Below are 17,695 nucleotides of genomic sequence, written 5' to 3'. Positions count from 1 at the left end.
ACATTTGGATCCCTACTTATACATAGCCTCCAGACCACCTATGTTCTTGCATAAAGGGGTACAGCAACAGTCATCCATCTGAACAATGGCGGGTCATCACCTGATGCAGGGACATATAGACATATAGACGCTGTTGCTGGCCACAAAACCTGGTTTGTATTAGTGAAAGTGTGATGTGAGGCATGCATATGCAATTAGCGCTACTGCACATTTCACAAAAACATAAACTGCCTACATGGAGTTTATTGAATCCCAGAGACTTTTTTCAAGAAAAAAAATTAAAGAATACTGCTTTAAAGCTTGAAATGTACATAGATTAGACTTTGTCTATATAGGATCAAATAATGCTTATGTATTCTCTGAGTAGCAGAAAAGAATAATTGATTTTATTTGTTATAAAAGTTGAAGGACTAGCTTTGTGTGTGAGGATCTGATTGCAGAGATCAGTGTCAGACTAGAAACAAATTACATTTGTGTCAAAGTATGTTGAATGACTTCAGGTTAGTATATCATATGGTCAGTTTGCTCAAAGAAGTATTATATGAGGACCCTAGTACACTTTGAGTTATTATAGTTGACATTTTGGTGAGGCAGAGTGTCACACCAGCAGTGACACTAGATATGATACTGCAGTCATTAACCCTGATACTAACAGGAAAATCTCCAGGATTAGTTAGAGTTATCAGAAAATTTGAACACTATGGAGAAGAAGGTCAAAAATATGTTATTAAATCCATTTAGTACCATTCATGGTGCAATTTCAGGCACATGGAAAGTGGCAATACTATGGTTAATTTTAAAATAAGGAAAATTTACCACTAATCTAAGTACACACATAACCATTTCAGTCCTAAACCATGATTATTGATTGCGTCTGAGTATACAAGACAACAGATAGCAGATATTGCTGTATTAGAAGCTGAAGATTCTTCAGAGCTGGCCAGCAAAGAAATTCTTGTAATTTGAGATTCAATTATTAGAGGAACTGATATGTATATTTGCAGAGATGATAATGAACAATGAATGATGTTATGCTTGCCAGGACTGAAAATAGAAGATGTGAGCCAAGCCTTGGAATACCTTAATGTAAGCAAGTATGGCACTGTTTTTATTCATCTTGGCACAAATGATGTTGCCTGCAAGGATTCTCTGACTGTTAGTAGGGAACTGTCAGCCCTCTTAGATAGTATTGTTTGTACTGGTGTTAGGATGTATTTTTCACAAATCACCTATAGAAAGAATAGTTAGGTCACTGTGAATGAAAAGATTTTTTGGGTAAATACCTATATGGAAAAAATGTCCTGTTTTAAAAATGGAAATGTGTAGAGCATCCAAGCCTTGTTTTGGGCACACATGTGTTCAGACAGAATGGTGTGTATTTGTCTAGATCAGGGAAGAGAATTTTTGTAGCAGATGTTTTGCAATATTTGACAAACAGTAGGCAGGATTTTTGCCATGGGCAGCCATGGTGGTGCAGTGGTTAGCGTAGCCACCTCACAGCAAGAGGTTCTCCAGTTCAATTCTCGGCTGGGGTGCCTTCTGTGCAGAGTCTGCATGTCCTGCCTGTGGTCATGTGGGTTTCTTCCGGGTGCTCCAGTTTCCTCCCACATCCCAAAGACATGCAGTAGGTGGATTGGACACTCTAAATTGGCCCTAGGTGTGAGTGTGTGCATGTGTGTGTCTTCTGTGGAAGGTTGGGCACCAGGCTGGCAACTTGACACCGTAAAACTCCACTGCCAATCATGAGCGGACAGATGATCAGCTGTGGCGACCCCTAACTGGGAAAACCCGAAAGAAGAAGAAAGCAGGATTTTTGCCATGTTGAAAATTTAACAGCCCAGAGATAGCAACATTTGATGCATCTCTGATGGTTATTAATGCTAGGAGCATTAATAATAAAGTTCTTTTATTGGAAAATTTGCTATGTTCCCACAAGCTTGATGTTGTTATTGTTTGTGAAACATAGTTAAAGAACAATGACTGGAAACCAGTTCTGTCAGGGTATAAATGTTTTTACTGTAACAGGCATTCTAATAAAAAAACAGGTGGAGGTGTTATGATGGGGATTAAAGACAGCTATGAGACCTGTGATTATTATATATTCAATGATAACACCAATATTATAGACTGTGTAACTGTGACAATAAAGACAACCCTGGGACATATACCAATTGTTAGATGTATAGACCATCAAAGTCAAGTGCAGATGACCTAGAGGAATTCATACATTTCTTACATGAAACACAGGAGGGAAGAATAATATTAGCTGGGTACTTAAATTTACCAGAAACAGATTGGAATAATATTGATTCTACAACATTAGTAAGGAAATTATTCACAGCGTATATTCAGGAACAACAATTGCTTCAGATTGTAAAAAACCTACCAGGGGATGGAACATACTAGACATTATTTGTGTTCCTAAAGAAATTACTGTAACTTCAAGTCAAGTTTTACCACCACTGATGTGCAGTGATCATGGGGTTATAAAGGTTAATTTGTTGTTAGACAATTCTGCCAAACTGAAATCTAAGCCATTGCACAGAAGGTTAATTACAGATTATATGGAAGCAAAACAGTCACTATGTAAAACTAACTGAAGTGAGGTGTTCAGTGGAAAAACTGCAGATGGAATGTGGAAAGTTATGAGTGCAAAAAATCAAAAAAAATGTTTAACATCAGGATCTAGGCATACAACATCAGGTGGATATATTTCCATAAGAACAAGATATCTGATTAAGGTGAGAGACAAAACTATTAGAAATGGAAGAGAGGTAGAACTACAACTGTGAAAACTGAAATAAACAAGCTGGACAAACAAATTAAGCATAGTGTGAGACAAGATCAAGACAAATTTGAAGGCAATTTATATAAGATATTGAGCATAATCTTCTTCTTCTTTCAGTTTTTCCCAGGTAGGGGTCGCCACAGCGGATCACCTGTCCACTCATGATTGGCAGTGGAGATTTATGGTGCCGAGTTGCCAGCCTGGCACCCAACCTTCAAAAGAAGGCACACACATGCACGCACTCAGGCCTAGGACCAATTTAGAGTGTCCAATCCATCTATCGCATGTCTGTGGGAGGAAACCAGAGCACTCAGAGGAAACCCACATGACCACAGGGAGGACATGCAGATTCTGCACAGAAAGCACCCCAGCCGAGGATCGAACCAGTAAACCTCTTGCTGTGAGGTGGCAATGCTAATCGCTGCACCACTGCGGCCACCCTCAAAGATATTGAGCATAATAGGAAACCTTTTTTATAGATACATAAGATGTGGAAGGAGCAAAGACACACAAATTGATAAACTGCACAGATTTTAAAATTTATTCTCAGACACAACAGATTATAGATATATTTACAAAATGTTATGCAAAGTAGTTTGAATCCACAAAAGGGGTTGTAAGTTGTCCTAATGACATCCAGGTAACTCCAGATACTGGAATCAAATTAGATTATATTGAAAAACAACTGCACAAACTGGATCCAAATAAAGCAGAGGGAGGAGACGGAATTAGTAACAATGACCTGAGAACACTTCAGCAAGAACTTACAATGCCATTATAGGGAGATTCCTCAAGATTAGAGACATGCACTTATTAAACCTGTTTTTAAGGAAAAAGGGAGTAGGACAAACCCAGAGTAATATAGAGCCTTAAGTCTACATTAAACCTGTTTTTAAGGGAAAAGGGAGTAGGACAAACCCAGAGTAATATAGAGCCTTAAGTCTACTTTCTTGTTGTTGAAAGATAATGGAAAAGGTAATATTGGATAAGTTATTGCCAGAACTGGATAGGTCGGGACTTGAAACCATACATCAGCATGCATATGTTGAAAACAGATCTATTATCACCTGTAACATGATGTTCTATAACAATATAATAACAGCTATGAATGAAAAATTGTGCTGTGATGTAATTTATATAGATTTAAATTCAGCATTTGACAGGGTCATACACCTAACACTGGTCAATAAATTAGTACAACTAGGTATTGACGTACTCTTGATAAGATGGATAGCTACATGGCTTACAAATAGGACATGGCAAGTCTCATACAGCAACTGGGTAGGCAAAATCCTTGGTTACAGTCAAGGTGCCCCACAGGACTCTGTTGTAAGCCCTTACTTGTTTAGATTGTATCTTTCAGACCTAACTTTTTCATCTAAGGAGTTCTACAGTCTATATGCAGATGACCTGAAATTGGGTAAACTGACTGCATGTGTTACAGATAAAGCATGTCTGCAAAATAACTTGACTAAATTGAACATTTGAGCACAGGAGAATAATATGCTGATAAATACATTAAAATCTAAGCATATGAGATTTGGTAGGCATAAATTGAAAGGTGAATATTTAATACAGCACACAGTGATTGAAACTGTAGACTCATTTAAGGACCTGGGTATATGGCTGGTTTCAGCTATGAGTTTTTCTAATCATATCATTCAATTGGTTAATGATAGTTATAGAACTATAGGTTGTATAAAAAAGATTTATAAAGTCTAGGAAATCAAAAATAATGAAGTCATTGTTTGTTAGTTACATTAGACCCAAACTCGAGTATGGAATAGCAATATGGAAACCTTATAAGAAAACAAGCATGAGTAAACTGGAAATAGTACAATGGAGATATTCCAAGGCTATCCATGGATGTGAAACTTTAAGTTATTATGAAAGACTAAAATATCTGAACTTGTACAGTGTCTCTTACAGATATCTAAGAGGAGATCTAATTCAGGTATGTAGGCCATTCAGTGACAACTACCTCTGGGAATGTTTGGGATTAACAAAAAGTGCTAGAAAATCATCAGACAACCTATGCAACAGATTCTATAGCAATGAGAAGTGTAGTAATTAGTTCTCTGACAGAGTAGCTGATGCATGGAACAGACTACCAGATTACATTAAAGCAAATACTAGTTTAGATATTTTTAATAAGAACAGCCTGGATACTTATTATAGGAACATGTGTTTTGATATATTGGCAAGTTAGAAGGGCATTAATGCCCATGCTTGAAATATTTGTATGTATGCATTTATGTATGTATGTATATTCTTACCAAGGATAATAAACTTAATTCACTGCAGGTTTATAGAAAACAGATAGTTTTGATAATATAAATAAGACAATGTTATTACAAAATGGGTAGACATGGATCAGGCCCATTGATTCTTAAAAGTGTAGATGGTGAAAAAGATTGATAGAATCGACTGGAAATATATGTAAAAGACTTTGATTTAATGTGGAGTTCTCTCTCACTTAATCCACTAATTGTTAGACTCTGTCAGGGATCAAAGGTGAAAATCAATATAGGTGTTGTTCTCTCCGAAAAAATTTAAACTAGAAAGTGGTAAAGGCAAGAAAACCCTTTATTTCCCCCACTATTTGCTATGTACTCAGAAATTCTCCAATAAGAAGGGTTGATTGATATAAACCTGAAGAAAAAAATAGCAATATTCACAAATGATGTAATGTATCTTACACATCCACAAAAACAGATACCAAAGCTATTAGATGTTTTATAGAAATGCTAAAGATTAACAGGGCACAAAATAAAACAAAGTTAAACAGAGGCCATTGTCTTCAGTTATACCGCCACCTTTGAGTAAGTCCAAAGTTTTGCAAAAGAAAATGGTTATGATTTATACTGAAAGGAATATTTCATAAGGATCTTGTAATGTTTAAGATGTTGTTATTGGCTCATGGTCACTGAAGAACAGAGTAAATGCAGCTCCAGGTCTTCCTTTTGGAAATATATTATATATATATATATATATATATATATATATATTTTTTTTTTTTTTTTTTTTGGTGATTACAAATTCACTGTTAAAGGCTATAAGTCCTGAGGCATAAGCACTTACTTGTCTGAAAGAAAAATTATGCCCATGTTGAGTGGTAGACATCTGATTTCAAAAAATAGATCTAGCAGGTGAAGATGCTAAGAGGTACAGTATTTGAAAAAATATATATCCAGACGGTAGTTTGTGTGTAATAAATTACTGTTAGGCAAATACCCTACACACATTTTCAAAGATTACCAAAAACCTTATTTCAGGATTTGAATACAGTTGTATATTGGAATGATTTGCAGAATACTGGCTATGACTTGTTCAGTGCTTCACATAAGGAGATGTAAAGTTTGCAGCATTATGTAATAACAGTAAAAAAATCAGAAAGTGAGTTTTGTAACATGTAAGTTGTCTAGGACATGTTCTAGATGAGAAAGTAACATTCCTTTCTACAGAAGAGGTGAAAACAATCCATGAGGCACCTCCCCATGTGTAAAAGAGCTATTAAGGCACATTCACGTCAAGTTAAATTTCAGAGTAATCAAAGTGTATGTGCTATTGAAAGGTTATGCATGATAACAGTGGAATAAATAGAACAAAATATTGACTTGTGATAGTTACAGAACATTATGATTCAAGAGTTTCACTTGCTTTAGATAGTTTAGCATGTCAAAAAAGTGCAGTGATTCAACATGTAATGTCTTCAAGGAACAGATGTTTAGTTGTTTATACTAAAACAAAATTGCCCCATGTGAGAGTGAGACATATTCTCAAATCAAAAAGTAAGTACTTACTTATTTTTTAGATTTAATATACTTCTTCTATACCCCTAGAGTTAAAAATAAGTGGGCTACTGACAAAACATTTTTATTAACATTATTTTCTGAACACAAGAATCTGATTCATGTGAAAGGAAATATTTACACATGACAGACAGCTGCTTGAGCCGTAAAGATTATGTGGAGTATTTTTTCCCCAACCTTACATTTCCAGTTGCATTCTGAAAGTGTATCGAAGTTGATTGTATATTTTTATTTTCCATAAAGTTTTTTTTCTCTCTCTCTTTTTTGTAACTGTTCTAAACTCCATGGCTCCATAGACTTCTGGCCATAATTTTTCCTGACTTAGTGACTTTGACTGTGACATCATGCTTGTTCTCTTGATGATGCAGTCGGGTTGTTGCACATCCTTTTTTTTTGTTGTACAGCATCAAACAAACATTGATTTTTGGTGATTTTAACATCTAAAAATTCTATGGCTTCAAATGAATAATTATAGCTAAATCTTAGGAATGATGTAGTAGTATGTAAATAGTCTATAAAGCGTATGATCTCTTCAACAGGTCCATCCCATAAAACAAAAATATTATCCACAAATCTTTTATAAGTCAAAATGTATCCACATAATTCATTATTCCTGATGACACTCTCCTGTTCGCATTGTGCTAAGGCCAGGATGGCGTAGCTGTTGGAAAAAAGTTTAATTGGTGATGTTAGAACATCTATATATAAAACATCCTGTAAAAAGAATGCCCTTTTGCATAAGGGAAGTATGCATCTCCATCATGTTTATAGGAATGTTGTGAGGGGTCAATCATTGCGTGTGATGAGACTACACAATAACAACGAGGATATGAGGACAGCATTGAGTGAGTTAAGGACTGATTTTTTTTTTACACACAGGTTATAAGGAAAATGAGGTGGATGCCTTAATTGCTGAAGCCCTAGGAGAACAAGGGACTAGAGGACACCCCTGTTTCTCAGACAGATATGACAATACCGGTAGTGAGACAGGTCAGGCAGAAATAATGTTACTAGGTTAACATTGACATGCAGCAGCAACACCAATATGATTTGTTATATTGTTAAGAAGAATTGAGGGATAGTAAGTATGAATGAGAAATCAGACAGTTGATTGGTGGCAATCCAGATTTTAGTTTAAGAAACAGCAAGTCACTAAAGAGACAATTATGTTATAAGAGTGCTAGTTAGGGGTATATACCACTGTCACATAGAGAAGGTACATTTCTGTGTAGACATTGCAAAGCCTGTAAGTTCATACATATGGGTGATCATTTTGAACATCCACACAAAGGTTTTGTCTTAGAGACATCCTTATATGCTGATTGTAGTATGAAAGACTTAATCTATTTTTCCTACTGTTCTACATGATAAGTGTATTATGTAGGTAAGACCAACAGGCATCTGAAAGAATGCATTTTAGAACATGTAGGTGATGTGAGAAATAAGATGGCCAAGAGTGCATTGGTATAACATATAATAGATAAATGTGATGAACATAGTTTTAGATTCCTAATCTTAGAGGTCATAGCAATGAATATTAGAGGGGGTGATATTAAGAATTTTACAGAGGAACGGGAGCAGCAGTGAATTATAGAATTAGATGCAGATAAGTTCCCAGGCATCAATGAAAATGTATCCCTGAGACCCTATTTGAAATCCCACCCCCTGAAACATTGAAAAATGGTGGTTTCCTCATACACACATAGTTTTTATATATACACATATTTATATATATTTTTATGCATATGTATTGTTATTATTTTAGTGTGTATTTTGATATGTATGAGATTCTCTGAAATGTAGGTTTTACATCTGTGTATATTTTATGTTTTATTCCTTATTAATAAGCTGTTTTTGTAGAATTAATGTATTGTGTTTGGGTTACTTTAACTCTAAGAAATGACTGATGCATTATTTGACTCTTGATTGGCTTCTTTATGTTTAAATAGTGAAGATCTGATTGTTTTAATTAGCTCTGATGAAGCTACCGCTGTAATAGTGAAAGCACTTAGCGCTGCTTTAGCATTGCTTGTTTTATTAAAAGTTTTTCCTTCTACTGTGGCGTGCACCCAGTTTTCTTTTTTCTGGTCTTGTGTTTTGTGCTTGGGAGTGCAGTTTACCAACTACAGACTTTTTTCTACATAGTAATGAGAAAGGTTATTAAGGAATATCCTGGTATATGCAAATAAAGACAATCAAGATTGTAGAGTGATTCGGAAACAAGTAAATTGTGTACCTAAGAGCTGTGCATGTCAGGTCACAGAATTGACTGCCACTGATTAATTGAGGTCATTCTTTGGTAATTGGGGAACATTTTCATTTTCTCAGTTCAGTTTTGCTCAATGGTAAGGTAAGTAAAAACGTACAAGTTTAGACTTCCTTACTTAGAGGTTAAACATGTGTTGTAAGGCAATGATTTCTTGAGCTCAGTGAAGATGATACTGCTCCATAGCTCCTTCCATATCACAGTGATGATCAGTGTTTTCCCTCATTCCAATTCAAGTGTTTGGTTATGATGATTTTGTAAATGAGGGCTCAATGTGCATAAGTTTCTAAATCACTCCCTTTGCACATTGTGCAAACTGGCTGAATGCTGTGTTACCTGCAGTGAGGTATGCAGGAACCTGTGCACTAGCAGGCAGCACTGCCCATACGAGGTTCATTTCAATTGCTTTTGGGGATATCTGTAATTCCAGATAGCACATACTGAGAGTGAAGTATCATTTACTCCCACCAAAGGTCAAGAACGGCTGTCATATTTCCCACATCAAACTGCTATGTATATCATACTCTATTTATTTTAGACTTTTCCACCACTGACCATGCAAGTGAGCACTGCACAACAGTTAGTACAAGGTGAAAATGTGCATGACCATCAATTTTCATCTGTTTTTCTTTGATAAGCTATTGTAGTGAAAATTATGACTTCTGAGAGAGATAGTTCAAAGCTCAATGGTGATATTCTGAGGAGACAAATGTCTTCTACTTTCTCTGCCCACAGACTGTATAGGCCAGGATTTCTTGGGGAAGACTATCATGGGCTTCAAAATAAGGCAAAGACCTTGGTCGGGTTGGGAGGGTGGCTTAATGGTTAAGGTGGTTGCCTTACAAACACAAGGTGCAGGCTTTGAGTCTCACAAGGGATAATTGGTTAGGCTTAAAATGGCTTGCAAGGGCAGTTAGCTTAGTACTAATCTATGAACCTATGAACCTAGAGCAACCTGGCACAAGATCTCATACATGCCACTGGCATGCAAGAAAATGGTGAGCAATGTCTGACCCAGCCCTGTTAGAAATGTTACACCTAAAGAAATCCAAATCCCTCCATACCACATGCTCCAGGGACCTTAACTCATTATCACAATCAACAGAACATGCTGGAGGGACAGGTTCATAAACCAGAGACTGCCCATGCTCTGGAATAGACTTCCCATACATATCAAGCAGACCACCTCACTGACCCTTTTCAAGACAAATCTTGATAAGTGGATGGGAAATAGAAAGTTCACCCCGGGGATCACTCCAGTGCCTCTACTTGATAGAGGCATCAGGAACTAATGGTGACATGATGCCAGGGCACTCTATGCGCTAGGCTTGTAAAGGCTCCAGGGCCATTAGACTAGTACACTCCTATGAACCATACAAGCAAGTTCTATGTCGTACAGTGTCAGTTTTTTAAGATCTATGTGTAGACACTAAGGTAATAGTTGGCTGCAAGTGCAACAGGTATATTAGGAAATACTTTTCCTAATACTTTGTGCCATTTGCAATTTTACCAGCTATTTGAAAATCACAAGTACCCATAAAGGGCATATATGGCATAAAGGTAGATAGATGCTAGGCTGTGCTGTTTACAGTATTGTCATTTTGTTTGCACATTCAGTGTTGCATTAGGACTATATGGTAATTATATATATATATATATATATATATATATATATATGTATATATATATATATATATATATATATATATATATATATATATATTATACACATGTGTGTGTGTGTGTGTCAGTGGTTGCATGTTTCCATGGACTTATTCAGGTAGCTCAGCAAATTAATTTGCTTCTGCCCCAGTATTATGCAGTAAGTGGGTTAGTGGGTTCAGTCCCCCCATACACAATTTTGGTAGCAGTTGTGTTTGGGTTTTGTGGTTGCTGCACTTAACTACAGCATTGACACTTAGCTCAGACATTATGTCAGTGCTACATTTTACACGGGAATGGCACAGTTTTCATACATGTACTATATTAAAAAAATGCCTATATGTTTAACTGGAGCCCTCACTAAGGTTGTGCACACAACTTGGCAGACTGATTGTTGGACCTCCACCCCATCTCCACATCCCATGCAGTACCTGCAGCAGCCACTGGCTGAGAAAACAGTGCAGTGAAAGTGTAGGTCTCATATATGCCACTGGTGGCACCTAGAGGAAATAGCCAGGACCCAGGGTAAGGGTGTCATGGTTGGGGAATAAGCTCCCATTGGGTTGTGTCTGTAGGGAGTGCTGCTGTGAAACCTATCCTTTCCCCAAAGCCAGCACTCCCCTCCATTTTGTTTCAATATTCATCCCTATTAGTTGTTCAACCCTCCCCTTCACCATTGTCTTTCCTCTGTGTATCTGATGCATCTACTCTTTTCCCCATCCTTGATTATTTCATCACTTCTTTTGTCAGTCTTGTCTGAATTCTGTGATTGTTTGTGTGCTCCTGCTGCTTAACCTAAGACTCTTACCTTCCTCTTACTTCCATTAGTATCTTCCTAGCCTCCATCCTGCTCATTTCCTATTTTTTTCTCTTTATGTTTTATCTTCTGTATTCTATCCCCTTTCACAACTTTCCTCTTTCCCATTTTCAACCTTTAATTTGGCCAAATAATCGATCTGCACACATTTCCTGGTTCTTTAAGGCTACCATATAACTTCCTGCAGGATTGAAACAATCATGATCGAGGCATGAGTATGACTAATAAACACTGCTGATGCTTGTATATATATATATATATATATATATATATATATATATATATATGGTTCTACCTCACTTAAACGACACGCCGGAACATCGACACGGAAATCGCAAGCCCCAGAAGATCGACAGCGCAGAAGACTGACGCGACGGGACCTAGAAGATCGACAGTGCAGAAGACCGACCCGACGGATGAAAGCACCGACGCCGAGGATGCCGACATGGGCAAAGGCTGTGTAAGTATGCGGTAGTGACGGACGTTAGGGTGCGAGTAAGGTAAGTGTGGATATTGACGGTCTGTGGGGATAGGGGTGGGTTAAGTGAGTTAGGGTTAGGGATCGGGTCAGGTAAGTGTGCGGTAGTGATTGTGTTTGGGTTAGGGGCGGGATAAGTGAGTTAGGGTTAGAGAGCGGGTCAGGTAAGTGTGCGGTAGTGATTGTGTTTGGGTTAGGGGCGGGATAAGTGAGTTAGGGTTAGGGAGCGGACCAGGTAAGTGTGCGGTAGTGACAGACCTTAGGGTTAGGGTTTGGGTTAGGGTTGTAGGTAGTTTTGTATGTGAGGTTTAGTGTGGCTTTGTAGGGATTTTGGTGTGCTTATGTTGTGTATATGGTTTTTGAACGGGGAATGTGTTTTGTTTGTTGATTGTGGTGTGTGAAGTGTATGAGGTTTCGTGTTTGTGTACCGTCGGTTATTTCGTTGTCGGGCATGTGGGATTTTGTGTTTTTGTACTGTCGGTTATGTGGTTTCGGTGATTGCGTTGTCTGTGTTTTGGTGTTTCGTTTATGTGAGGTAGAACCATATATATATATATATATATATATATATATATATATATATATATATATATATATATATGTATATATCCCTGCCAGTTTACTATACTTCTGCCAGCTCTTCCCATAGTCCCTGCTGCAGCTAGGAGCTGGACATTTAATGAGTTATTGTTCTCACACTTTTTGCTCCATTCATCTGGTCATTCTTAATGAACATCAGGGCTGATCATGCACACACGACAAACAGCAGAAGGTTAGCTAGGAATGCTCTGGCACCATCTCAGAATTCTATTACAGATCTTAATCCAAAAATGAAGAAGGTGCTATCATGAAGAAAACAGGAAACATATCCTGTAGTTACCAGATTCATGAACAAGCTTAGATGATTATTTACTTGTTGGCAATGATTTAACTGCTTTGCTTTCCTTTTGTTGACATAATTTGCATTAGCAGTGGCGGTGCAGCGGTAGCGCTGTTGCCTCACAGCAAGAGGTTCTCCCGTTCGATGCTTGGGTTGGGAGTGCCTTCTGTGTGGAGTCTGCATGTTCTCCCCACGGTCGAATGGGCGTTCGAAAGATATGCGTTGAATGGGCATGCCTTCATTGAAGGTTGGGCGTCGGGCTGACAACTTGACACCATAAAAACCAACTGCCAATCATTAATGGACCGGAGTTCTGCTGTGGCGACCCCTAGTCGGGAAAAGCCGAAAGACAAACAACAACTTCTTGCTAAGAAAATATGCCTGTGAGTCAATGTGCCCTATAAGGGACCTTTTTGACCAGATCAGAAGATGCTACCTTTCCCTAGATAAGATTTCTAAGTCTGTGAGTGCATAAAATATTCTTTCTGTTTAACTATGCAGTTCCCTAAAGTTTCCCACCTTTAAGTCATCTGCACTGAAGCAAACCAAAGCAACATGGGTGGCCAAATACAATAGAAAATGAAAGCCGACAATAGAATACAAAATGAAATTATATTTTTCTGTTTTTCTGTGATACTGTCTTGTTCAGGTGGCAAATATTACATCAAGTGTAGTATTTTTTAAAATCAAAATTCAAGTCCAAATTAAGCACACTGCGTAAATTCTTGATCTGTCCACTGGATTGCAAAATATCTATCCAATAGACTGCAAGTAGTGAGAATCGTAGACACCCTCTCTGCATGTAAAATTATAATTAGTGGGATACCACAGGGCTCAGTGCTGGCTCCTCCCCTTTTTTGACATTTATTTTGCAGACATCCAAGCTAATATCTTTGAAGTATGGCTAACCACGTTTACTGATTACTTCATGCTTGGCACTGTTATGGCTCATCCACTAATACTAAACAGCACCAAAATGCCTGTTATATGTATCTACCTGGTGTGCTGATAATGGTTTCAAGCTAAATGCCAAAATGTGTAGCATTGTAGTATTCAACAAAAGAGCTGTTCCTTCTTCATATGTTATAAATGGTATTCCATTCCAGACAGATATGCTAATAAGAGACTTGGATACTTATGTGAACTACTCTCTATTTCATTCAGTCATCATGTTGCCACCATTGTCAAGACATTCTTCTATTTAGCCCACTTAGTTTCCAAGAGAGTATCTTCAAGATCCAAAGAGATTATCTTACCGCTGTACTCTTCCCTTATCAGACCCATCACTGGCATGTACAAATCCAAGCATGCCACTGAACTTAAAACACTCCAATGATTTTTAACCAAAAAAAGTAAAGACGTTAAATCCTTCAACCCTCTTGCTAGAGTAACACAGCTCTCCTTATACTTAGTAGTTTACTGACAATTCTGAGATGATTTGTGTCTTGCTTTTCAAGCCAAGAGCAACCCAATCCTATTTGACATCCCACTTCTTTGCAAAACCAGGGTCTGTGCAACCACTTGTACTAGGGACCGAAATTTGCACCAACAAATACACAGGAAATGCTGGAGAGATTAGTTCCTAACAACATATTCTCAGCATCTAAGTTTCCACTACAGGTCATGCAATGTATTGTTTTGTCTACCTTCTGCCTTTAAGCCTAATCTTTTGATGACTGAGTGGGTAGTTATAAATTTGACCAGGGTTATAATATACAACTATGCTTGATTTAGGAGGGCAGTATTAAGTATTTGTAAAGGGTGGCAAGCTATTTACAGTATGTGTGTCTACTTATAGGTGTATGTAGCTAGGCCTCTTATGGTCCCTGCAATTGCTTGTCTAGTATTGTTCCTATGCTCTTATGTTTCCATTCACGCTTATTATAACCATGCAGGAATGTGTATCACAGTCATAGTGTTAATAGCAAAAAACTTCTTTCTTCTTTTTCATTTGGCTGCTCCCGTTTGCCACAGCGGATCATCTGTTTCCATTTCTTTCTGTCCTCTGCAACTTGCTCTGTCACACCAGCCACCTGCATGTCCTATTTCATGACATCCATAAGCCTTAGCTTAGGCCTTCCTCTTTTCCTGTTACCTGGTAGCTTCATCCTTAGCATCCTTCTCCCAATATACCCAACATCCCTCCTCAGCACATGTCCAAACCAATGCAATCTTGCCTCTCTGGCTTTGTCTCCAAACCGTCCAACCTGAGCTGACCTTCTAATATACTGATTCCTAATCCTGCTCATCCTTGTCACACCCAATGCAAATCTTAACATCTTTAACTCTGCCACATCCAGCTCTGACTCTGTCTTTTCGTTAGTGCCACCATCTCCAACCCATATAACATAGCTTGTCTCCTTACCCCTTCTAGCCCTTCCCATTCACTCTTACTGGTACCCGTCTGTCACACTTCTCCACCTTCTCCACCCTCCCTGCACTCTCTTCTTTACCTCTCTTCGACAATCACCATAACTATGAACTTTTGATCTCAAGTAAACTCATCCACCTTTGCCAACTCTGTTCCCTGCATCCTCACAATTCCTCTGTCCTCCCCTTGAGTTCACACACACATATTCAGACTTAGTCCTGCTGACTTTCATTCCTCTCCTCTCCACAGCATATCTCCACCTCCCAGGGTCTCCTCAACCTTTTGTCTTCTCTCACTACAAATCACAATGTCATCTGCAAACATCATAGTCCACAGGGACTCCTGTCTGATCTCGTCTGTCAACCTGCTCATCACCATTGCAAATAAGAAAGCACTCAGAGCTGATCCTTGATGCAATCGCACCTACACTTTGAATGCCTCAGTCACACCTACCGCAGACCTCACCACTGTCACACTGCCCTTGTACATATCCTACATACTTCTCTGCCACTCATGACTTCCTCATACAATACCACAACTCCTGTCTAGGCACCCTGTCATATTCTTTAACTCCACAAAAACACAATGCAACTCCTTCTGACCTTGTCTATACTTCTCCATCAACACCTTCAGAGCAAACATTGCATCTGTAGTGCTCTTTCCTAGCATGAAACCATACTGCTCACTAATCATCACCTCCTTTCTTATCCTAGCTTCCACTCCTCTTTCCCATAACTTCTTGCTGTTGACAACAGCAGCAAAAAACTAAAATCTAGTATCGAAATATTTCGACAATTGTCAGCTTTCTGCATAGGCAAACTAAGTAGCTGCCAAAAGCACGGTTCTTTTAGGGGCATTCATCTGCCATTTATTTATTCATTTTTTTCGTAAAATAAAGGGAAAAAGATAGGTCCTAGCACATACCTCTCAACTCTACCACGATAAGTGGTAAATGACAATTTTTATCATTGTTTGACAGGCTATCACAACACACCTATTGGCTCCATTCAAAGATATTTTTCTTTTTTTTTTCTAGGGGAGAGGCATGCAGCATCAGACAGTGTAAGAGGACAGGCCCCACCATTGAGGTGACGAAGGGCATTTGCCAGAAAACTAAATGAGACAGGATACACAGGGAAACAGGGTGGGAAGAAACATCACGTAGCGACAGCTTTGTGTTTGTTTTTCAGATTGTAATTACCCCTAGGGCCATGTAGTACACTACAAGGGTGAGCTAGTGAAGACAGTCAAAGCAAAAAAAGCAAGTGACTTAGTACTACATTTTGATGGAGCATGAGGTAAGGAGCTCTGTTCAGCAAGCATACACTTTTTACACTGAAGTGCACATGCAATGTGAGGGATGAATTAGCAAGAATCAAGCAAGTTTTATACAAAAAAGCTTAGTGTTGTCCTATTATTTAATAAGTGCCATTTCCCACACCTAGGGGTGTTATTCATATTAAATTTGCCCTGTACCCCTTTTCTCATAATCATTCGTAATTGACAGCTACAATACAGATGCAGTACTTGCTGATGTTAAAAGAAAGAGAACCCATTGCTGCCTCCCCTTCCTCGATCTCACATTCCTAGAGCTCCAAAAAAAAAAAAAAAAACTCATTCAAACCATTTAAATATTTAAATGCTTGTGTATATGTTCTAGTGCTTAAAAGAATTATTACAGGCATCATGTCAGTGAAGAATTGCAGTACTAAATTGAAATACCGGTTTTCCATTTCAGTATTGATGGTTGCATACCCTGAAAGCTTTCTTTATCCCCTTCACACCACCTTAGCTATGGTTCTGGCATATTAATGCAAAACCTATCATTTCATGAAAATTTTAAGTCAATAAGAATATTTTGGTCCTTTGTTCCTGATTCTTGTGCAAAGAAGTTGAGAGTTATACCTTAGAGTTTTCTGAAGCTCTGCTGGGCTGGTTGCATGGTTATTGGCAGTTAATAACAGGGCTTGGTGGTGGTGGTGGTGGTGGTGGTGCTGGAATGAAGTTGATATAAGCAATATAGCCTAATATGGGTTACATATCCTTGAGAATATTTCTGACAAATAATTTGTTTCTTTCAGAGGTGTATGGTTTTTTTTAAACACAATTTCATCTTACAGTTGCTTTGATTGTTAAGCATCCAGATCGACTTAAATCTTCATTGTTTATTCTGTGTAAATATTTTGCAGCATTCTGATGTCACTGTTTGCTGTTTGGTATTTGCTTTCACTCATTCTGTATAGTAAAACATTTTTTCTTTCCTCTAATAAATTACCTTAAATAACATCTGATCATACTGACTAAGGAGATGCAAAAAGTCTTTTTGAAAACATGCCTCTGAGCTGAAACACAGACTAATCCAGACAGTTCCATATAATTAACAAAATGAAGAAATCGGTAGTCATCAAGCATTATCATTACAATAAAAATGAATGTTACAGAGTAGAAGTGTTGTCCATAAGTCACAAACTCTTAGTTCAGAAGTCAGGAACAAATCCAATAATGGACAAAAAGGACCCTAAATCAGTGACATTGTAAATATCTGTAATATTTATGTAGAAAGTTCATTTTCAAAGAATATAAAGTGCTTCATTTCTACCATTAAGGACTAAAAGCCTCCA

This window comes from Protopterus annectens, chromosome 6.part0 (genome assembly GCF_019279795.1).
Source record: "Protopterus annectens isolate FY-2018-M chromosome 6.part0, PAN1.0, whole genome shotgun sequence".
In the NCBI taxonomy this organism is placed as follows: domain Eukaryota; kingdom Metazoa; phylum Chordata; order Ceratodontiformes; family Protopteridae; genus Protopterus; species Protopterus annectens.
Note: the sequence above shows the minus strand (reverse complement) of the source record.